General features: G+C 36.5%; 1 protein-coding gene across 4 annotated transcripts in view; it reads left to right on the top strand.

Annotated features, from left to right (window-relative positions):
- thrab (thyroid hormone receptor alpha b) overlaps positions 1–24795 on the top strand; it is a 234077-nt gene that overhangs the window by 68080 nt on the left and 141202 nt on the right. For all 4 annotated transcript variants that reach the window (XM_001920978.9, XM_009306720.5, XM_073918439.1 and 1 more), the window contains exon 2: positions 22253–22327. The gene's annotated coding sequence lies outside the window, so the exon portion shown is untranslated. The remainder of the gene's footprint in view (positions 1–22252; positions 22328–24795) is intronic.

Raw genomic sequence — 24795 nt, 5'->3', positions numbered from 1 at the left:
TTAGAGTGTCCTTTGTTGTCAAATGGCCAAATTCACACAGTGTTGAGGCTAATGTGTTACAAATAATGTGTTTTACACCATAAAATTATGGCCTTTATATGAAATTAAGAAATTATTAATACCCCAGGCTTAAAGTGACTTAAAGTTTCTTTTATGCAGCCATTTATATATATATATATATATATATATATATATATATATATATATATATATATATATATATATATATATATATATATTTATATATATACAGTTGAAGTCAAAATTATTAACCCCCCTGAATTATTAACGCCCCTGTTTATTTTTTCCACCAATTTCTGTTTAACAGAGGGAAGATTGTTTCAGCACATTTCTAAACATAATAGTTTCATAATTCATAATTAATTCATAATTAATTTCTAATAACTGATTTATTTTTTCTTTGTCATGATGACAGTAAATAATATTTGACTAGATATTTTTTTAGGACACTTCTATACAGCTTAAAGTGACATTTAAAGGCTTAACTAGGTTATTTAGGTTAGCTAGGCAGGTTAGGGTAATTAGGCAAGTTATTGTATAACGATGGTTTGTTCTGTAGACAGTCGAAAAAAAAAAAAAAAAAAAAAAATATATATATATATATATATATATATATATATATATATATATATATATATATATATATATATATATATATATATATATATTAATATATCTTAAAGGGGATAATAATTTTCTCCTAAAATTGTATTAAAAAAAATATATATATTTTATGCTTTTATTCTAGCCAAAATAAAACAAATAAGACTTTCTCCAGAAGAAAAAAAAAAAATATTATCAGACATACTGTGAAAATTTTCTTGACCATTAAACATAATTTGCGAAATATTAAAAAAAGTAAAATTAATTCAATGGGGGTCTAATAATTCTGACTTCAACTGTATGTAACATGTAATATCACAGTGTTACTTTTTAAAGAAACGTTTCCTAACTGTGCCACCTTAATGGGAACATTAATCTTGCTGCAAATCGGCCATTTGTGGAACAGAACCTCCTGCAGAACACACTGAACGAAAATGCATCTTTGAAAGTGTGACAGCTTTGCAGAACGCAGCATTTCTTTCTATAGGGCCGAGAGGGACCTGAAGAAACTTCAGCATACCAGTCAGCCAATGTTAATGAGGTGAAGACAGAGCCATTTCTTCCTCTTAAGATATCTGGTTTTGGTATCACAAATAGGAAAAGGTGTACTTTACTTATTTTTGTCATCCTCGTTCTCAGTCACTCACGCTCTTGGTGTTTTTCGCACATTCCCGCTGTGTGCTGGTTTACTGCATGTGACAGAGCTGTCACATGGAGCAGCAGAGAGCAGGCACTTTGACACACTCACACAAATGTATACACTTTTGCAGGTTAATTTATAGAAGTGTAGGGAGATTGTCAGTACAGTCAAAATAAAAGCGTTTAAAAACAAAAAGCTGTAAATGGGCTACGATTTTTACCAGTTTTAGCCAGGACTGTAAATTTTGAAAGAAACTTAGCACGACTGCCTGGAGTTAAAGAGCCCCTATCAGCATTAAAAAGGGTATAAATATTAGTTTTGGGGGTCTCTAACAACAGGCTTTTATGCATGCAAATTCAAAACACACTTTCATTGTCTTATAATTTATTTTTACCTAAGTATCCCAACGACTCCCATATAAATCGCTAAGCAATTCATTTGTTCCCAAACTCTTCCTTAGTGCAATGCTAATCTGGACTGATTAGTCTGGTGACCCAGTTTGTTGCGATTGGTCAACTGCGTTCAGCTCATGGCAGAGAAGTGCCCACTATGGCTTATCAACAATTTTTAATTAACACTTTTTTTTTTCCCCGGAAGTCTACCGTATTAAAGACCCGTCCCCCACCACCCTCCCATTGTCTTATCTCTTCTGGAAAACTCCCAGTTATTGTTTTCGCGAATCCACGAGAGGCCACTGTACGCGCCGTTCGTACCCAGGCTGTTGAGCGTAAAAAGCCAACGGAGGCTGATGTTGAGCGAACGTTTGTCTGACTGGCTGAATGACTAAACAATTGACTCCTCCTCCTTCTTCCCTAAATCTTATTTACAAAAAGCTGTGCAGAAAAAGAAAAGCCCTCACCCCGATTTTGACCACATTTTGGGATTTCACTGCATTCTCGCCCCGTTACGAACTCTTTCTCTTTATTTTTTGGATTCTGTTTTTTTGTCTTACCTGATTTCTGGAACCGCTCGTCCCCGGACTTGAACCCTGACATTGAACGCAGCTGGCTCCTCCTACAGGCCTCCCATGCGCCGACGTAACACGACAAGCTAACCGGACAAACTGGTTGTGGCGGGAAAGCCCTCCACATGGAGGAGATGAGCCATCAGCCCAGCTGGCAAGCGGGAAGAGGAGCGGCGTCTCACCACCCCGTAGCGTTCGCTTGAAACAAAAAACAAAATGCAGCCATACATATCTCCGGCCAAGTAAATCACGGTCTTTAGAAACGTCCACGGGGCTATGTTTTCAGAATGAGCTTGGGTTGCTAAATGTTGTTGGCAAAATGACACAAAAACTTACCAGGGAACATTTTTATCAAATGTTTTCTTGAGTTTTTTCCAAATTTCTCCACAACTTATTCATTTGATATATTGTTATATTCATTCATTTAGCTACTCCACTTCCAGGCTTCTTCATCTGTTTTGTCATGTATGAAAGCCTTCATAACGTGCAGGTGTATGTTAATAACTGTGATGGTTGGGTTAAGGCTTGCGGTTGTAGACATTAATAACTTTAATGGTTGGTTTAAGGGTTGGGGTAGGTGTAGAAGTTAATAACTATGATGGTTGGGGGAAGGTGTAGATGGTAATAACAATGATGGTTGGGTCTAGGGTTCGGGTAGGTATAGATGTTAATAATTGTGATGGTTGGGGGAAGGTGCAGATGTCAATAACTGATGGTTGGTCTTAGGGTTGGGGTTGGTGTAGATGCTAATAACAATGATGGTTGGTTTTAGGGTTGGGGTAGGTGTAAATGGTAATAACTATAATGGCTCGGTTTAGGTTGGGGAAAGTTGTAGCTGTTATAACAATGATGGTTGGTTTTAGGGTAAAGATGTTAATAACAATGATGGTTGGTTTTAGGGTTGGGGTAGGAGTAGATGTTATTAACCATGATGGTTGGGTGAAGGTGTAGATGTTATAACAATGATGGTTAGTTTTAGGGTTGGGGTAGGAGTAGATGTTATAAACCATGATGGTTGGGGAAAGGTGTAGATGTTAAAACAATGATGGTTGGTTTTAGGGTATAGATGTTAATAACAATGATAGTTGGTTTTAGGGTTGGGGTAGGAGTAGATGTTATTAACCATGATGGTTGGGGAAAGGTGTAGATGTTATAACAATGATGGTTGGTTTTAGGGTATAGATGTTAATAACAATGATGGATGGTTTTAGGGTTGGGGTAGGAGTAGATGTTATTAACCATGATGGTTGGAGGATGGTGTAGATGTTAATAACAATGATGATTGGCTTTAGATTTGAGGTAGGTGTAGACCCCTTCATGTTACACCCCTTGTCTTGCAGTCTGCAGACAGCTCCTACTCGTTTGCAGCAGGTAAATAGCCGCAATGACAGAGAATTCAGTCGTTTCTTGATCATCTTTCTAAATAAGCATTTTGTGTACTGATTCCTTTTATGCTTTTATATTTAGTGTTTTCTCTGAACAGTGTTTACTTTCAGAGGCACACAAACTTATTTGCTCTCTGTGAATATCACCTTAAATATTACCCCCACCCAGAGTTACAGGCAGCTACAAGTCACTGCTAGTGTGAATGAGGCATAAGGATGATTATAGCAGCTCCAGTAAACAATACAAGAACCATGGGTTTCATGCTACATCATTCAGCATTTTACATGCATCTGTTTTTGAACAAACTTTATAGTAAAATTAAGCTGTTTTACTAACCCAAAACCTTTAAACAGCAAAATGCATTTTTGTATTCACTACATTCATTTCTTATAACTAATTAATCTCTCTTTTGTAGTACCTCTTAGAAGGGTTTATTGAATGTAATGTCTTGGCTCTACTGACCCAGATTTTTAAAGAAGGTTTTTGGCATGTGGGTGAGGATAAATCATGATAGAATTTTTATTTTTGGTGGATTGTCCCTTTAAACTTCCTGTCGGCCTTTACACACAAACCCTGGAATGCATTCAGTGGGATCTAAATTCCAGTCAGCAGTAAGCAGTGTCCCCATGACTTATCCTACACACTAGGATTCACACAAACAAGTATTCTTTAGTGTTGTGTGCATATATGTCTGTTTTTCATGGAACAGTCAATATTCCGTCAGTTCAAAGGGTGTTCCATTGGATCTCCTATGGCCTTTGTGTTTACATGACTTTATGTTCTTTGAAAACAAGTGTGCTGAAAAAAAGGGGTAACCTAGGTGCCCTCTAAAGTGTGAGCAATCATATATACCACTTAAGAAGAAGTACATCATTTAAGCTGTTTAACTGATCACATTAATTAGTCAAAACTCTTACAGTTCATCAAAACAAGCATCCCTACCATGGAGCAGATCAGTCGACTTGATCTATGTTGCTCAGCATGCATTGTCCTCTGCTGCTGTTCCTGTTTAGATGAGGGGAGCCTGCCCAAGACTTCTCAGTCAATATTTTATCATCCACAAGATTGGCTGGTAACAAGCTTCATGTGTGACCGATAGGGCTCAAGAATAAACAACTTGGGTCACACATATCATCAGAAAACAACTGCCTAGTATTGTTAATTTGAATTGTGCATTTAGGCTGAGGTCATTTGACAGTTTTGATTAAGTTTGTTGCAACAAAAGTTTTTTTGTTGTGGTCATAGCCGCAAACATGAACATGGTGCCACTTGCACATTGTGGAGAAGGTTCTGTGCAAGTGACATGTTATATGTGGCTGTGAGAGTGAGCATCTCTATGATGACACTGCACGTGCAGCTGTTAACAGAACTGACCTGCTGAAATCGGTCATGTGAAAAATCGGTCGATCTGTGCATCTCTACTTTAGCTCTTTAACTTGTAAAGGGTCTCGCCACTGTACTGACAATAACAAATCATAATTGATGATCATTCTGCTGCTCTCTTTCATTTCCCACCCTTGATCTATCATATTAATCCCTCTAGAGTTTGCTTATCCACCCCACCTAGCCTTTATTCATTTGTCATTCATTGTCTGTACTGGCCATTTTATGTAGATGTTCCACATTATATAGATCTAGCAAGCTCACATGACCCTACTTGCCATCATATGTTGATATGGATGTGTAAATGAGCGTGGAGTTTTTATTGAGTGCATGGATGTTTCCCATTTGCTAGTCATGAAAGCGCACCATATATTAGGGTGGCCTAGTAAAGCAGGGTTAAAGGGCTCAGTGTGATAGCGATGGATGTAAATGTTTTTTTCTTTTTCTTTGATGCATAGCTGGTGGGAAGGCAATTAAACAGATGATGCAAAGCCAGGGACATCAACGGAGAAAATCTCTGGTATTCGTGTTCTCCGATGTGAATTGGGTTGTTTGCAGCATTGTTTGTCCTCGTCACAGAGGTGGTACAATGATTAGAATTGACGCAGCAGCTTGATTGAAGGGTGTAAGGAAGACTATTTGCCCAAGGGGCTGCAGGCATCCCAGTAAACAGAGGTTAAATTGTTTGGACAACGAGGACAGACTTCAAGCGTTCTCTTGTGACTAGCCTCATACAAAAATTAGCATGACAACCTAAGTAGATTCTTCATCTGTCACAGTCATCAACTTTTAGTCCCCATGTTCCTTTTTGACCAACTAAGACAGAGCTGCCCAGTCCTGCTTGTGGAGGGTCATTTTCGGAAGAGTTTGACTTCTAGCTAAACAACTGAACCCTCTAATCAAAGTCTTCAAGAATCAGAATAGATGTGTTTTCAAAGGAAAGGTTGTTGAAAGAGTGCTGTTCAAGTTGCTGTTAAATTGAGAATGCGACAAATTGGATACTCATGAAGCTCGGTCTCAGTTACAATGCTGGCAGAGAGGGCAGATGATCTTGTAGGCACTAGACACCGATGGAGCTCACAAAGATTTGGAACAAACCCAATGTCCCTGTTCCTAAATGTGAGTTCCTTCATTGTTTAATAACTACCGTGACATTCAATTGCTTCCAAACTGCTATGAAACCTGAGCATGAACAGCAGTTTCACCTTCTAAAGAAACCTGCAGTTTATAAGAAGCTAGTATGTGGCTGAAGCTGTCAATTTACCAATCAGCTTTGGTTACGTCATGTTGGGTTGTGAGCATTGTAATGCAATACAAGATCCTATGGACAAATTACTGAGTTTCCTCTACAGACTGTCTGACGAATTCTGAAAAATAAGGTACAGAGCTCAGATATTCAGGAGTAATTCAGAGTAGAGCCGCTGATTTATATGTTGAAAAGAGCAGGTTCAGGTAAATGGATGTTTCTCAATACCAAGAATGCCGAGAACTTGCGTTCTTGTGGAGACTGGTCTTGCCAAGTTACCTCAGAAGAAGGAACTTTGAAGACCATAATAGGACAGAACACATCCTGTGTGAAATGTGATGTTGCAATCTTTCTTATTGTCACATGACCTTCACGCATTTTGCCAGAAAATAAATTTAAAAATTACATTTTCTTTCCTTTTCAATATGTCTAACAATCAAAAGTCTTACAAAGATACTTAGTACAATACAAAAAGAAGGGTTTAATATGAATTTTGGCAAATACACTTATGGGTACACAATGGATTTATACCTTTAATACAATTTTCATGTGAATATCAAATTTTACCAACTCATTTAAGCAAACTCTTAAGAGTAATCAAGTTAGGCTATTATCTCTAAACGCATTTTGGCAACCGGGCCAGGGCTAGTCAACTTAACCACGTCTCATGCAATTCGGAGCACTGACACTTGTCAAAAGAAACAAGAAATGTGCCCGGGCACAGTTCGAATACCTTGTGTGAGTGCGTCCTTAAACAGACCTAAACCAACCCCATGGTCAAAGGTTACTGCAAAGCTATAGGTAGGTGAGATTTTTTTAACTCCACAAGACTGCAGCTCTCCAGGACCAAACTTGCCCATCTTTGCCCCAAGAGGAACTAGAGGCTGTTGCCAGAACAAAGGATATGGGGATGACTGTACTTAGTCTTTCACTTTTACCTATTCCCAAATATGTTAATTGATTGATGGATGTTACTACTGTAACATCAAAACATGTATATCGCACACAATAATTGAACATTTTTATTGAATACATTTTAGTTATGATCTCTCACTTTCCAAAATAAAATTCATACCTATTTTCAACATATTTTGGCAGTTCATTATGTTTCAAAGCTTGTCAAGTCTTTGTAACCGTCTTTTTATCTAGTTCTGGGTTTCAGTTCAAGCACATTTGGTTTTTTTCTCTGCTCACAAAGGTATATTTAAAGCAGACATTGTAACTGGATTAATTAGCAGCTTGGTCTGTTTCTCGTACATCCATTTGGAAAAAGCTAAACAAAGATTTACTATTCCAAACAGCCTGTCAGTTTTTCTGTCACTAACTCTTTAATGATGACCTTGCTAAAGGGCTGGGGGAAGGGTACCTCCAACAAGCTGATGAGATTTTATTTAGGCTCTTCAATTCTCTTGTGTATTTTAATGATATTTTTTTCTAGCCGTATTTACATAGAAGGAGTTTTATCTTGTGCCAGCACAGCAGAGATTCTCGAAACTGGTCCAAGCACACAAACCCCAAATTCTCTCTTCCTCTCTGTCTTTCAGTCTCTCCTCTCTCTGTCATGAGCACAATTGCCACATTTACACACAAACGGCCTTCGCATCTCCCTCTCTCTACCATCCCCCGTGCAAGAGAACTGTACGCCAAATTGCTGCTCGCTGGACGACCGGCCATAAATTAGACTTTTGACAAGCCTGGCTTCATTGTCTTCCCCCCCGCCCTGCCCCTAACCCTGAGCTAACCTACTCGCAGCCTCGAGCTGCCCAGCTGTGGGTTGCTACTCAACGTGGCCTTGTCTCTATGTTCACAAAAACACGTATTTTCTGTCTGTCATGCCATCTCACTCATACTCTGACTATTCTTTTGCCTCCTCTTTGATTGGTTCTCATTATGCGTTTACTTCCTGACTGAATTGTCTCTTTGACTTGGGCCTGAGCCATGCCCTTGCAGTGACACCATGACTTTTTATACACAAACATTAAATTGTATATGCAAGCCACACAGAGACTTCTCAATGTTGAAACATGGCTCTCTATTTGTAGTGCATCCATGTGCTTTAGGCATGTCATAAACAACAATAATTGTTCTGTATTTAGGTTGATTCTGTCAAAGCCATACCATATTAGACTTTGTGATAGTAAAATTGTGGTAAATATCTCTATACACATTGCTTTCCAGATGTGCCACATTAATTTAGCTCCTGCATGTGTTACTGTGTTTTTGTGAGAGCATGTGTTTCGGTGTGTGTGTGTGTATTTGTCCTTTAGACAGAGGCAGCATCGACGGCTTAGTGGTGGCTGGTGTCAGGGTGGGAGGTCATTATGAAGTGGAATGTACCAAAGGCGGAGGGGTGGGAGGATGGCTATATCAGAGGGTGAAATTCAGCAGGGGAGATCAACCCATACGTGTCCTTCCCTTTCCCCTGGTACTGCCCTGCCCTCAGACCGCTGTAAACCCTCCAGATAACAGCCTCTTATAGTCGAAGCATTAATCATTAAACTGTCCTCTGAACGCACACACACATGGTATGATATATCCCATTCGAAATAGCAATTGTACATTACAGCTTCTCTTGTGCCAAGAAGCTCGGGCCCCTAAACTCCCATCAGCACTCTTTCGCATCCATCCTCCAGACCAAACAAACCACAGATATTTGAAAGAGCCGTCTACAGGATGTGTGCCGTGTGCCGATGTCCCAGAGGAGCGTTCATGTTTGTGTTTGAATGATCTGAAGAGCTTAAGGCCTCTGGCCGTGGGAGTTTGGGATCAACCCAAAGAGGAAAGTGCAAGGTCCTGAACCAGAACAAGAGACGCTTGTTGCTCTCTATTTCTCTTCCTTTGGCGTTTCAGTGCCTATCTTGCACCTCTCACTGGAGGTTGAACATTTGTTATGTTCCCATTGGATTGGGTTCTGACGCGCCTCCCGCTGAGCAGCGGCCCACACAGTTTAGATCAAAACTCTGGGATGATCCTCAAAGCGCATTATTAATCAAACAATGTTCGCGCAAGACCTGCGTCAGCTTATTAGAGAACAGACAATCTTTCTATTCGCTTTGTTCAGTGGCTTATTTTCTATGTGTTTTACTTTGGGATGATAAAATTGACTTAAAAATGGATAAAACAGTCACTCTTTCCCTCCTGTCTCAGGTTTAGTTTTCTCCGCTATGTCGCTTTTGGCATTACTTCCTTTTCCTAGCAAACTGACAGATGATTGTACACTATGAAAGGTTAAACTCATGCTTGAACTCTTGTTCCCACAGGCTTGTGGTTCATTAGAGAGAGGTTTTTCTCTCTGTGGGGCCTTAGGATTTCCACTCTGTGGAAAACGTGGGCGAAATTGCAGAATCCAGTCATAAAATATTGAATGTACTGCATATAACATGGAATGTGGAGAATTCAGGAAAATGTGGATTAATTAATAAAGGCTTGAGCTGTACACCAAAGACTACTACTTAAAGGGATAGTTCACCCAAAAAAAAAAAAAAAAGTCTGTCATCATTTAGTCACCTCTCGCTTGTTCTAAATCTATTTAAGCCATCAACTTCCGTAGTAATTTTCTATTATTACATGTGACTCAGATTTAGGGCTGCACGATTAATTGAAAAAAGATCACAATCTCGATTCGAGCCTACACACGATCTTAATTCAGCTTTTCTACGATTCAGCCAATTATATTTGCAAGGTCAGGAGAGAAGCTTAAAGGCGGTCGCACAAATCTTCACAGCAACATGGACACCTTCAAATGGCGTTAAAAGTGTCACATACTGTATTTATAAGGTATAATTTACCCAGAAATGTAATTTCTGTCTTAATGTTATCATGTATTCGCGGCTGCGAAATCACACTTGAGCTGACCGCAAGCTGTTTGTTTACTACAGAGAACGCGTGTGCTGGCCAATGATGCCTACTTTAGTGAACAGAACTTGCATAGGCTGTGAATAACAATTAATAAAGTTGTAAATAATGTTCAGTTTGTTGCACAGAGCGATCGTTTGAGAGCCGTGCTGAAAGAATGATTTGCATGTGTGTGTTTTTTTCTCATAGTGACGGCAGCCATCAGCTACACTCGGAAGTAAAAATGAAACTGGCTGCAAACATCATATAAATGATCATAACGCATTTTACAGCTATGATTAGGACAAGCATTTAATATGTTTTTTTCTTTCAACACAGTGTTGTGCATGAAAATAAATGTTTAACAGTGTCACTATAACTACTCTAGCCTATATAATGTTGAATATAATGCAAGAAGGAATCTGATGATGACAGATGTCTCATTTTACCAGTGAAAACAAACGGTCTAATAATGTTGTCAATGACAAATGACAAGCACATGTCTCAAACATAATAATTCAACTTCAAAATTAAAAATAGTTGTATTCATATGTCTTCATTTTACTGTGCATTAACAAATAAGACAGCAACAGTAGACCTACACATAGGCCTAATATTATTAGTGTTGTTTTATCATATCGTTACGTTAGAATTTTAAGGTTATACCTAATATTTCTGTTAAAATTAAATTATTGACATATTCTTATTAAATGACAACTTATTTACATTATGAGATGTTTTTTTATAAGTTGTTTACATTTTAAAAACAAATGTTACACACATACTGTTTGCTATGGAATGCAAAAACTTTGAAGGTCAATATCTCAAAATCATTCAGAACTCAGATAGAACCTTAAAATTCCAAGGTGACGATATGTTTGAAAATTAACAATAATATTAGCCTACTCATATTAACCTTTATTTTACACCTACAGAATCGTGAGAAAATCGTGATCTTGATTTAAAACAAAAAGAATCGTGTTAACCACTTGTTAACCAATCATTAACCATATATGGCTGTTACATCACAATAATACACTGTGATATAGCCTGGTTCGTTAGTTTGTTGGATTGTTTTGCTTTCTCACTACAATCGGTCTGCTACACAGTTCATTTCAAATGAGCTGAGACCACCTCATTCAGGCAATATCGGACAAATTGATTTGTTGTGGATCTAAACGCGATTGCTGGATTCACATATGCCAAACGAACTGCTCTAACTGGGCAAACAAGACAAGTTCCAAAACAAACATCTAGGTGTAAACGCACCCCAAGACTGTATTTGCACACAATTGACAAACAGTCGCAAACAAATTAAACTTTAGTGGCAAGGCAGCCGATCAGGCCAGTAATGATGCTGTCTATTGTCCTGAGAGTCTCGCACACTGGCCCTGGGCCATCGGGCAGTCCTTATTGTTGAGCCCTGATTAGATTACCACATATTTCATTTGATTAAAATGAGTGAAAAATAAATTAAGTTAAAAATTGAAATTAAAATTTTAAAATACACAAAAAAAAGAATAAAAAAAAAGAGCAGAGTTTCGGTCAAAAAAAACAAAAAAAAAAAACATTTCATTGCGAAGATGCTAAACACTTTCCATCTTCATTAGTGGCATATGATTTTAAAAACACACTTTTTGAGAATCACTTATAAATAAAACATTGAGCCAACCAAAACCTGCCTTTGATTACATTAAAAAAATAAAATAATTCTAGAACCCCGTGTTCTTTGTGTGCTTTTTTGGGCCTTTTTTTCAGGTGTACTGGGTATGTGTGCCAAAGTTCATTGGGGTGTGTGGCACGTGGAGGTGTGTCTGCATGCCTGCTCAGCGTGTGCAATCACAAACGCGAATCAAAATAAAAAAAGGCGCCAAATCACTTGGAGAGGGACAGACTGACTGCATTTTATATGGAGCATTTTACAACTGCTGACTGTAAATTCAGACTTGATTCAAATGCAAGCCTCTGATTGGCTGGCAGATCAGGAATGTCTGCTGCTTGTTGTACTGTGTGTTTATGTGAAAGCTGCTGATTGTGGTAAAGGCAGCCTGGTTTTGAGAAGTGTTTGATGTTTGCAGTGCGTATTCATTAAAAAGCTCAGCACATTGTGTGGTGTATGTGAGGTTAGTATGGTTCGGCTGTATAATCGGCTAGAAATGATCAGATGTGTTGCAATTGTCATTGTAGTTCTGCTGCATTAGCTTTATGTGTGTGGTTCAACTCTGTAATAGTTTAGGAAATAATGTCACTCCAAGTAAATCCGTAACATCCTGCAGTTTTATGTGCTGATATTTGCAGCTGTTCCACAGAATGAGGGAAATCAGACTTTTGGATTCTTGCACATTCTGAAGAAAACGTGTACAGACACAAAGCAAGGCATGACATGCAGAGATCAGCAGGCTTAAAATAGAACAGGCATTAGCCTGCCTGTGTAATTAAGCAGTATTATGAGAATCTTTAAATGCTACACACACATACACGCACACAATTTTTTAAAATTTTTATTTTAGATATACAGTTGACAGAAAAATTAATAACCTTTCTGTGAAATATTTATTCTTTTTAAAATATTTTTCAAGTGACAGTTGAAGTCAGATTTATTAACCCCCCATGTTTATTTTTTCCCCAATTTCTGTTTAAAGGAGAGAATATATTTTGCAACACATTTCTAAACATAATAATTTTAATTACTCATTTCTAATAACTAAATTATTCCATCTTTCCATGATGACAGTAAATAATATTTTATTAGATGTTTTTCAGGACACTTCTATACAACTTAAAGTGAAATGTAAAGGCTTAACTTAGTTAATTAGGTTAATTAGCCAGGTTAGGGTAATTAGGCAAGTAATTGTATATCAATGATTTGTTCTGTAGACCATCAACAATATATATTAATATTGACCTTAAGATTTAAAAAAATAAATAAAATAAAAATAATAGTCAACATAAAATAAACAAGATTTTCTCCGGAAGAAAAAATATTATCAGACATATTCAAAACGATTATCAGTTAAAGTCAAAATTATTCGCCCTCCTGTAAATTTTTTAAAAATAAATATTTTTAATAATATATATATTATAATAAATCTAAATCAGCATGAATTATTATCAGAAGGTCAAAATCAGAAATCAGAATTGGCCAAGAAAAAAATTCAATGGTTGCATTCAAATATAACTAATCAAGTGGCATACAAACATCCTCTTTCTGCTGTTTTGCTATTCACTTAATTGATTCTGTAGCATTAAATACATTTTTATTTAGTCAATTTATGTTCCATGTAGTACTTCAAGGACAAATATGCATTAAATTCACGTGAAATGTGGCAGCAAGTCATACTTTTAATAATACAGTATATACAATTCAGAGTCAGAATTATTAGCCCTCCTGACTTTTTTTCCTTAATTTCTGAAGTTTTTTTTTCAGCACTTTTCCAAACACAACAGCTTTAATAACTAATGTCTATTAACAGATTTCTTTTATCTCTGTCACGATGTCAAGATGTATTCAGCTTAAAGTTCAATGTGTTAACAGTGGTTTGTTTTGTAGACAATTGAAAAAAAAAAAAAACATTGCTTAAGGCAGCTAGTAATATTCTTGAAATAGTTTTAAAAATTAATTCAAGTTTATATTCTCCAGAACAAGCAACATTATAGGAAATACTGTGAACATTTTATATCAATAATACATCATTGTAAATTGTTGTATTGTTTCACTTCCCACTTACTGTAGAACAAATCAAACAAAAACAAAATTCATGAACGCACAGAGGACCATCTCAGATCTCATCTATGGACACTCAGAGTGGGATAAATTTGAATGTCAGAAAAATATACACTGAACCCCCCTGATAGAGACAGAGTAACAGCCTGAGGATTTATTTCAGAGAGAGAGCTAATACCACTGGCTTTCAACTCAGTGGCTTTAGATCTGTTATCTATATCTAGTGCGCATCCATGCCAGAGCTGTAATTAAAACAAGGATTCTATTGGCAATTTGAGACGCAGTCTTTTAAAGAGAGAGAGAAAAAAAGAAACCTGCATTTTCGCTTCCCAGCCAATCTTTCTCTCAATATGCCATCTAAACTGCATCACTAAAAAGACAAAACACCACACTTCTGCCATTATTTCATACATCCATTTAGCTTTAGTGTTTTTTCATTCATACATTCATATAGTGGCAGCAGGAGACTAGTTTGCTGTTGCATTAGTATGAAAAAAATAATTCCCTTTTTTCCACACACAAAGACATCTATTCATGCGAGTGCCTTGCAGCTGACGAGAGATAAAGAAGCAGAAACACTTTGAAGTGTGTTTGACACCAGCACAGATTGCGCAGTTTAGCCACCGCTTCGCTTTAAGAACAGGTATAAACAATTCTGAAGGCAAAAGTGCTTTTTCATCACAAAGGTGAACAAAAAGACATTGAAAAGAAACTGCTATTAGATTAGAATAGATGGATTTGATTAAAAGAGCTGGATCGACACATTGATTGGTAGTTAAGTTCATATTGGAAAGGCCAGTTCTCTAAACATGTGATTTGTCTCTAAACATGTTTCTTTTTTCTTTTTTCTTTTTTTTTGCTTCAAGGCCCCGATTTGTCTGGGACAGAATTGAAAAGCCCTCGTACAAACCACATAATATCTCATTTCAAATTTCTAATGGTGTCTTAAATTTAGTTACATTTAAATATGATTTATAATGTAACTAATATTATAATGCATTGTCGAGGCGCAAATAACATTAAAATCATGATAAATCACCATGTATTTACGTTTTGCTTATCTTTTACTGATAAAATATACTGGTGGTGATGTTTTACCAGTTGTTTTAGTTAATTTGGGGTAATTAAATGTTAGCTTATGGAAATAAAGTTATTCATTTTTAGTTCATGTTAACTTGCAGTGCATTAACTAAAGTTAACAAACGCTGCACAATACACATAGGGCTGTATCATACATTTGGCGCAATAAGGCGCAAGATGCGTTTGGCTCGATTTGTTGCTATTTTCAGATCAGCGCAAGGAGTAAAGAGTAAAAGTAAAGAGAAAGAGAAAGTGAAGAGGCTGAATGGAGGAGGCTCATTCTTTATCCTCGTGCTGCAGATGGTCTGTTTATCTGTTTCTTCGTTGTACGTTATGCTCAAAATACACCTATAACTCATTAAGAGAATAAAAACAAACCCTGTTAGACTATGCGCTGCGGCACAAATTTAGTTTTCCATCTTTAAAATAGCAAAAGTGGATTCGGACACACCCTTAATGCTTATACGCCATTCAATTTAGTCTTTGTGCCTAGATCGGTAAAATAGAGCCCAAATTGTTGATTATTAGTTTGTTACTAGATACATTAGCAGAATTGAACTAATAAAACCATATTGTAAACTGTCACCAATATATATTTTATGGTCATTAATAATCACTTGTAGATTAAATTGATAGTATATACATGTATATAATATATCATTTGAATTAAATCAAACACCATAATTGCTATTATTAAATATTTAATTTTTTTTAAATATAAATTACAGGCGTAAAGAACATGATGTTCATTTGTTTGTTGGTTCGTTCGATCATTCATTTGTTTGCTTGTTCATTCATTCATTCATTCATTCATTCATTCATTCATTCATTCATTCATTCATTCATGCAAGCATACTGTTCTCTCATCAAAGCAGTTTTTTTTTCAGTAAAGTAATATGAATCATCAGTCCACTTTTACATGTCTTCCGTCATCCAGCACTTGCTGTCTGAGTGTGGGAGTTAGGAGAAACTCCTGTGTGCAAACAAACCGCCTGATCTCTGACCTGAGTTAATCAGGCACAAATTTGCCATGTCAAAAGCCTGTCTTCAGGTCCTGCTGCTCTGTTGCTATTTACATACTCCCCAAAGCCCAGATTTTCCTTCTTTGTCTTTAGTCCATAGGACACGCAAGTTCATCCATCCTCTTTTAAACTCAAACATCCTGACATCAGCACTCCTACCCCAAAAGGTCTTGCTGAAATCTGATTACATAACAAGATTAACCCTAGAGGTTTAGTCCTACCGCCTAGCCAGTGCTGCTAGTCCACCATAAGAGAAAAAAAAAAAGTATAGAGCATAGACATGTATAGGTATTTGACATTATTGGTCTTCACAACCTCTCTCAATGGGGTTGATTACCTCTCAATATGCACACAGACTTTGAAATTTAAGCCAGGCAGCCCAAAAGCTTCCGATGTACTGTCTTTCCCTTACAAAATTGTCACGTTTAAGATCTGATTTCTTTTAAAAAATCATCTTCACTGCCTGTTAGATATTTGATAAAAAAAATGAGTATGATTGTAAAAAAAAATAAAAATAATAATAATAAAGCCATTTAATTATTGATTGTAATGACTAAAGCAGCATGTCCACTTTGCGATACAGTATGGTTTGGCATGACTTTTGTTCTTCTTAGTTTGCATTTCCACTGCAGTTTAGAAGTTTAAAATGGGTAGGCTTATCCCTATAGTTATACTGCCTCTATTGCCTTCCAGGTTGTTCAATTTGCTCCTCAGATACCAATGGGAGGAATGATGAGTGTCTCGACCTCTTCTGTCCCTTTTTTGTGAACTAACAATATAGCAGTGGCTGCTGCTATCTCTTTAAATATAGCTGGTTGGGTGTTTTGTGTCACAAATCTAGTGATGCTGGTATAGTGACACTACAAGTGCAGATTCTCTCTTCTCTGATTTGCTGGTCAGCAGTGTGTACTGTATATATCACATTTGGTAACAGTAGGGTTGTAACAATATACCGGTATGACGGTTTACCACGATTTGAACGTGCACGATTATCATACCATGAACAATTGCATATCAACGGTTTTAACCCTTAAAGACCGAGACAGCCGCCCGCGGCTAAAAATAAGTATTGCTCTTAAATGTTTAATAACTTTTGATCCGCTGATCCGATTCATACAATTCAAAGATTGGCATAAAGAAGAGAATCTCAGCTTTCCAGTGCTGTATCACATAACATTCGCAGACTTTCAGAGGCTCTGGAATCAGTGCGGTTACGTCATCAACATTTGACAACGCTGATTTGACAAAGAAACGCTCGTCACTGTGTCTCCGGACAAATCAGACATGATACATTGATGCATTGTCCCTCCTCCATGCCCAGATTGGTTCAAACTCGCTATATCACAACCAATAAGCATAGGTTTCGCTTTTGTTTGTGGACCAAGCTTTTTGAACAACACGGAATGAGAGATAGGCATACATTTATGCGCGGCTAAATAAAACGCAAAAAAAAAAAAAGTTTTGCATGAAATAATTCTCATACTAAGTACTTTTGCATGCACAGCAGCACAGAAACATGACAAAACAGTGACACAGCAAAGACGAACTGCTGCTCTTGCTGTTTTCAAAAGACGCAAATGAAGATGCAGCTGTTTGTCTGCATTGCAGACAACCATATCCAAATCCATATCGATAGACAACCATATCCATGCTGGCACATAAAACCTAAGGATGTTCCATATTGAATCTAGTTTCGTTATGTAACTATTTATAGTATAGTAAATATTTATATCTATTTTTTACTGAGGATTTGCACCATGTTTATTTGGACTTTATTTGGACTTTGACACATTATTTATTATTTTCTTATTTTTATTTGTTCATTGTAAGTGGTGTTGTTTATAGTAACTAAAAATATATTATTTGGAAAAAGTCAAATTTGCTTCACTGTTCTATTATTTTGTAACATTTGTAACATACCGTATACCGCAAAACCGTCAAACCGTGGTATTGTTTTAGACGATTATCATACCGTGAAAAATTCATACCGTTACAACCCTAGGTAACAGTATGGATAGCTTGTAACCTCTCCTGAGGTGGTACAAAAAAGTACTAGGTTTTTAGGTATGTACTGTATATAGGTACTATGGTAGTAGTGTAATATTAACGCTCCAAAATACTGGTGGTGCCACTATAGTTTGTAAGTTTGTAGTTTGTAGTCACTAAAATGCTCACACATTCGTGAAACAATAGTCTGTAGTTAGTATAGTTTTCTTTAGTTTAATAGCCCTTTAAGGTTGCAAAACTGTAGAATTTGTGCCTTTTATGGTAGCCTATTGCACGTTTTCTGATGCTTTAGTTTAATCACACATTTAAGCTGGTTCATTTATTTTCTTGTCAATATGATTTAGTAGCTACAACAACCGAGACAATCTCTTAAAAAGAATGACTCAAAGTGACATTTTTAATTACTTGGGATTGTTGCCTAATAAAGGTCAAAATAGCAACAGGAAACATTCAAGCAATTTTTGACCTCCTCATATAGCCTAATTTTGTATGACAAACTCTTGTTAAAAATTTCATTTGGTATCATTTGTATCTTTATTTTGATTTATTTTTTGTTGGTCAGTTATCTACAAAACAAACAAAAAGAATGAACGCATTTTAGGTAAAGTGGGGTGCAAATTTTTTTTTTTTAAGAATAAGAGAATTATTAAATAAATTCAAGTAGGCCTATTATAACATAAAAAAATAGTGTTTCTGACAAATTTCTTTATATGTTGAGTTAGGAATTATAGTATCACAATACTACTTGATATCATGATGCTTCAGCTGTTATAGCATTGTAAGATGAATTAAACGGTATCCTGACAACCCTACTAGGTATAGAGAAAGATAGAAAAGACCCTTAACACTAGAAACTAACGCCTCTCTCATTTTGAAATTTTTTTTTATTTTTGCAGTTCAATAACTTTGTTCAAATAAAACATGTCTATAATTCCCAGATTTTTCCTAATTATGCATATATTTCATTCTAACGTTGTCATTTTATTAAAAATACAAAAAACAAAAAGTGCTATGAGTATTTATAAATTTAATTATCATCAGTCAAAATGGCCGCATACATTTCGGTGTCTGCTACTTTTCCCGCTGACTTTAAATATGAGTGTCTCTTTTGCCTTGTAACTTTCTGTTGACAATAACATGACTTTGCTTCAGATATGTCTTTAAAACAGCATATTCAGTGCAGTGACAAAGCCTTATCCCCTGCCTCTGGAAGTGAAAATGAAAGTGAGGTGTGGACATTGGTGGGTGGTCTAACATAAACTAACTATACATTTATAGGCTGAAACCTGCTTGTAAAACATGTATTATTATAGGTGATGTAATTTCTTAGTTGGTATTAAATAACTTTTTGAAATCTTTTATATAATAGCTAATCGAGTTCATTGTAATATACCAAAGTAACACAATAATGTAACATAAGAAAAACAAAACGTATAGCATTTGTAGCATAACACATTTATCATTGTTAATATTAGTTAAAGCAATAAAGGTGATTTCAGATAAGCTAGCAGTTGTTAAAGTTAAAGACTGTAAGAAATACACATCACTGAAGAAAAAAAAAACATTACAGTTCAAACAGATAATATTACAGTAGCAATATAATTAGGGTGCATGTCCACCAAAGCCTTTTATCTTGAGGCCTGTAAATTTTTTCTGCTGTTTTTTTAAGAGTGCACGCCAGCACAGTGACTAGGCAGTGTTTGTCTGGCATTTGTAAACACTTGCTGTTGAAGAATGTTCAACTCTTCAGTTAAATGTAACGTTTTTGGAAGAGCACATGCTTTTTCACCTGCTTCGGTGGACACATCAGTCTGTATAGTGGAAGCACATTAATGACGTGACCTGTTTGAGCGAAAGACGCACACAGGTATACAAATCCACATCTTGACAGGCATCCTATTGTTCAGATTAAACATTCTGATATGATTTTTTTTTTTTTACCTGAGACAAAAGCTTAACAGGTGCATGTCATGGTCTTCACATAGGGCTTCAGTCACATGATCTTAAATAGAGTCCTTAAGTTAAATAACGTTTTCTGTGGCATTGCCGATTTAAAATTAGCATATAGTGTGACAATACAGAGAACATGGTTTTTAGTGACGAAATATATCAAGTTCCTAACTTTTTATAAATATGTGGATACGAAAAATGACATTTACTAAAATAGCCACTTTGTCACAAAACAAAAATATTTAAACAAAATATCGATCTCATTCATTTTCTTGTCAGCTTAGTCCCTTTATTAATCCGGGGTCGCCACAGCAGAATGAACCACCAACTTATCCAGTAAGTTTTTACACAGCGGATGCCCTTCCAGCCGCATCCCATCTCTGGGAAACATCCACACACATTCACACACACACTCATACACTACGGACAATTTAGCCAACCCAATTCACCTGTACCGCATGTCTTTGGACTGTGGGGGAAACGGGGAGGAAACCCACGCGAAGGCAGGGAGAACATGCAAACTCCACACAGAAACGCCAACTGAGCCGAGGTTCGAACCAGCGACCCAGCGACCTTTTTGCTGTGAGGCGACAGCACTACCCACTGCGCCACTGCCTCGCCCATATTGATCTCTTTATAATAAAATAAACATGAGTGTTAGAGGCTTGACAAATAAAATGTGTCAATTAAATTACAAAGTGTGTGCAATGGTAAAGGTTGATCAACATCTTTAACGTGTCACTAATAAAAATACAGTAAACCCCAAATTATGTAAACAAAGCAATTTATGATAATTAAATCTGAGCTTTCAAGTAAAGGAACCAGCCATCATTAGTCAAGAACATATCGCAACATAACAAATTGTGATGTTGGATGACTATATTACACCCTATGCTAAAAATCTTTGCAGACAGGGTCCTAGTGGCTGGGATGCACAAGAAAAGAAACCAAAAAGCCACTCTGGCGAAATCCTTACATCTTTTTTTTTATTTACAATCTCCTCACTCCTGATATACAACACTCATTTTCGCATGTGTTGTTATTCTGACCTGAAGTGACAAGTGTGAGCGCGTGGATTCCTTCACCATTTTCTATGGTGCCTCTCGTAACTAGGCGACCATCAAATCATTTTCTCAGTGGATAACAAATGAACAAACCATTGCTGCAGCTCCGATGCAAGTTTATGGAAAAAAGTAAAAAGTGCAGCAGTGTTTGGAGGCACTGTGCGCTCATTCAGAAAAGTTCAGATGTTTTTTAACAAGGTGTACCTGGAAAATACGCACACGTCATGTGTGCACCACTTGCAAACCATGTGCACGTTGTGCAAGTTGGTGCTAAGCAGCCACATTTTAATAAAATTATAGCCTTTATACAGAACTTTTTTTTATCGTAATTGTCAAAGGTGTTCAGTCAATAATGACAGATACCGATTTTATCCCCCAGCCCTAGGTTAAGTTAGACCTGGGATTTTTATTTTTTATTTTACGAAATAAGATTACTATTACTAGGAGTACTATTTATAGGATTGTATATTATTGAACCATAGTTGAGACAGTCACTCCGCAGTTTTAATAACAAGAGGCCCATGGAAGACCAAGAAATGGCATTTTATGACAATAAAATTTATATTCATTTTTGTCAAGTGTGACAATGAAAATGGAATAACACATCTACAACACACACACAAATACAATTACAAATATAATACTTATACATACAGATAAACCAACTCACCTTCCCTGCCTCAATCTACTGTTTACCAGAGCTCTATTTTGCTACTAAACCAGCCAAAGTAGCTTAATATCTTGATAATACCATAAATCTTAATAAAAGCTTCAGCGATTGTCAAATACCTAGCTATGTCTGTTATTTCCTTTAGCTTCAGGTCAGTGCTGCTGTCTTATAATTTAGTGTAGACAATGATGCATTGATTTTGTATGACATTTGAGAAACGTACATGTTTTCACCTGTTGAAGCCGCTGGAATTCGACGAGATGACAGTAGCAGAAGATGAACTAACCCGCACTTAAAAAGCAAAGCGCAGTGGGGGTTTTATTGTTTGTTTTTTAGTGTGTGTGTGTGTGTGTGTGTGTGTGTGTGTGTGTGTGTTTGTGTGTGTGTGTTTGTGTGTGTGTGTCTGTGTGTGTGTTTTTCACAGCACTGCCTGGCTCACACTTCTCTATGCTTTTCTTGTAAACAATAGTCTTGCTATAGGGGTGTGGGAGATTAGCTTTCTATCAAGGCTTAAAGTTGACCTACCATGATGGAAAGAGGAAGAGGAGAAGACTCACAAGTCTCACCTAGTGGTCTTTGTTCTGCATGGTCATGTCTGTTTGTTTTGTGAGTTCTGCATCTAAACTCCTCTGAACAAGCCTCTTTTGATTTCTTGTAGGTCAGCGGCCTGTAGTTCCAGTCATCCCAGGCCTGCGGACATCAGTAAACCGAAGCAAAGCACAACAGGACACTGGTAGGTTCTGCGGCCTTTCTTCTTTGACTGGTACAGTAGCTCAATATATGTCTGCTGCTGTCTGACACTATTTGTTCACTGTTGTTTATATTTGTTTCGTGTTATTTTTATTGATTAAAAAATGCTATTTACTTCAATAATTTATTTAGTGTCTATATCAGTATGTTTGGTAGAAAAATGAAATCAGAAAAGCTGAAATCTATTTTAAAAATAATTGAAAAGTCGATACTTTCAGTATAAAAAATGTGAAAATATGCTTTTTGTTCATAATGGCAGATTGAAGCTTGGATATCCTTAGCATTGTCACTTTCAATGAGAATATTTCAGCTCAGATGGGCTAACAAATAGGGTCACATTCAGTGACACAGAATCTTCAGTACTCTTGCGAATCTTCTTGGATGAGGTTGTCTAGTGTTGGAAAGCCTTGGTATAAAAGGCATCTTGTCTTTAGAAGGAAACAGGAGACACACACATTCTCTGAATTCCAGCCTACTGTACGTCTGGCTAAAAAATGTGCCCGTTCCCTTTAAACGCAATTCAACACCCTTTGAGTCTAGACTAGCAAACTTTGCTTCATAGTCAGGGCTGTGTATAACGTTCTGATCCACTTCTCTAAGGAGATTTTGCTCGGTTCTCATACTTTTTTATTCCACTGCCATCTTACATGCTTTCATATTCATATAAACACCCATTTTTTTTTTAATCTAAAAAAAATAGCTTATATGTTTGAAATATATGTAGCTTGTATGATTTTTTTTTTTAATATCTTTGCAATCTAAACATGAACTTAAATATTTGTTTAGCCTATATTGCCTTATCTCAGATTTCTATATGCGGGCCTGCAATCAGCTGAGTTTGTGCAGTTCTCACGGTTGGCGGTACACAATATGAGCACAGGAGAAACCCTGATTGCCACCATCTGAAGTAAAATGGGAACCATGCCACTGTAAACTCCATTGTTGACTGCAACGCACTCTATACACACAAAGACTTAATTTAAATTAAACACAAGCATGGCAAAGTTGCACCAGCCTATGTGCTGTCCCTGTGTACAGCGTGTTTGAGTTACATTTAAATGAATTAAATCTGAGGAAATTAAGGTTTCTTAATTCCAAGAACACGGAGAAGGACTTCTTTTGGAGATCGTTCTTGCCATGTTACCTCGGAAGAACAACCTTGAGAGATAGCGAGAACAGAGAACGTGTCCTGTAAGAAATGAGATGCTGCGTTCTTCCTGATAGTCACATGACCTTCATGCATTTTAAACAGAACATAGTTTAAATATTACAGCAATTTATTGTTATTCCCCTTCTCACAATATATATTATACATAGAGACCTTACAAATAAAAATTGCACAATACAAATAAAACTGATTTTAATATGATTTTCAGCTAATAAATACCCTTAATGTGTTTATGCCTTTATTAAAAATGTTTATGATGATGTTTACTTTCACCGTTTTATTTAGGAAAACACCTGATACAAATAAGTTTTACATAGCTAACAACACACATTTTAACATGTTTGGATTTATCTTACAAATAATATTCTTGGTTTAACAGTAAATTGGGTGACAAAGTTCAGTATTGCCAATCGTACATGCACACCTACATACCAGTTATGTGCATTCCTGTTTATACTGTAGTATTGTCTTGATACAGAAACTTAGATAAAAACAAAACATTGATAGGTGATAATCATTTTTGATACCTCTGAGAAATATTGCTAAAGCATTAATTAAAAAACAAGATTTATGCATGTCTTTATTTCTTAATTTGAGATAATAAAACAGATTTTATTTAACCACTTTTTTTAATTGATCAACATTACCAAGGCAAATAGTTTTAGTAGTCAAAAACTAAAAAAAAAAAAAAAAAAAAGTGCAAATGCTGAACAACCAAAGCAAAGATTAACGTAGAGCAACATCTGGAAAATATCAATAATAATGATACAGTAAATCTCAAACTCTGTAAACAAAACTGAGCTTTCAAGTGAAGGAACTAACCATCATTACTCAAATACATATTGCAACATTACAAATGGTGAAGTTGAATGCCTACATTACCCCCTATGCTAAAAAAAAATTCAGATAGGGAGCTAGTTTCTCCAGAGGATGACAAATGGACAAACCATTGCTGCAGCTCCGATGCAAGTTTATGGAGAAAAGTTAAAAGCGCTGCAGTGTTTGGATGCGCTGTGTTTGTCTGAGGTAATTAGTCTACCATTACTGAAATGCGTATATTCTATACAAAGCGTAAAGCAGATTAGTTAGTTCTACTTGCATGAATCGCGGTGTGCTCTCGGCATCAAGAAAAATTCAAATGTTTTTAACTTGGTGCACTTGGAAAATGTGCATGCATCACGTGTGTGCCGCTTGCGCAACATGTGCATGTTGCACCCATACGTGCGTCATGCAAATCGCATGCCTCCATTGGAAATGACAAAACTACACCCTAAACTTATTGG

The sequence above is a fragment of the Danio rerio genome, chromosome 12 (genome assembly GCF_049306965.1).
Source record: "Danio rerio strain Tuebingen ecotype United States chromosome 12, GRCz12tu, whole genome shotgun sequence".
NCBI lineage: Eukaryota > Metazoa > Chordata > Actinopteri > Cypriniformes > Danionidae > Danio > Danio rerio.
The sequence above is the reverse complement of the archived record's forward strand: the minus strand, read 5'-3'. Positions and strand labels throughout refer to the sequence as shown.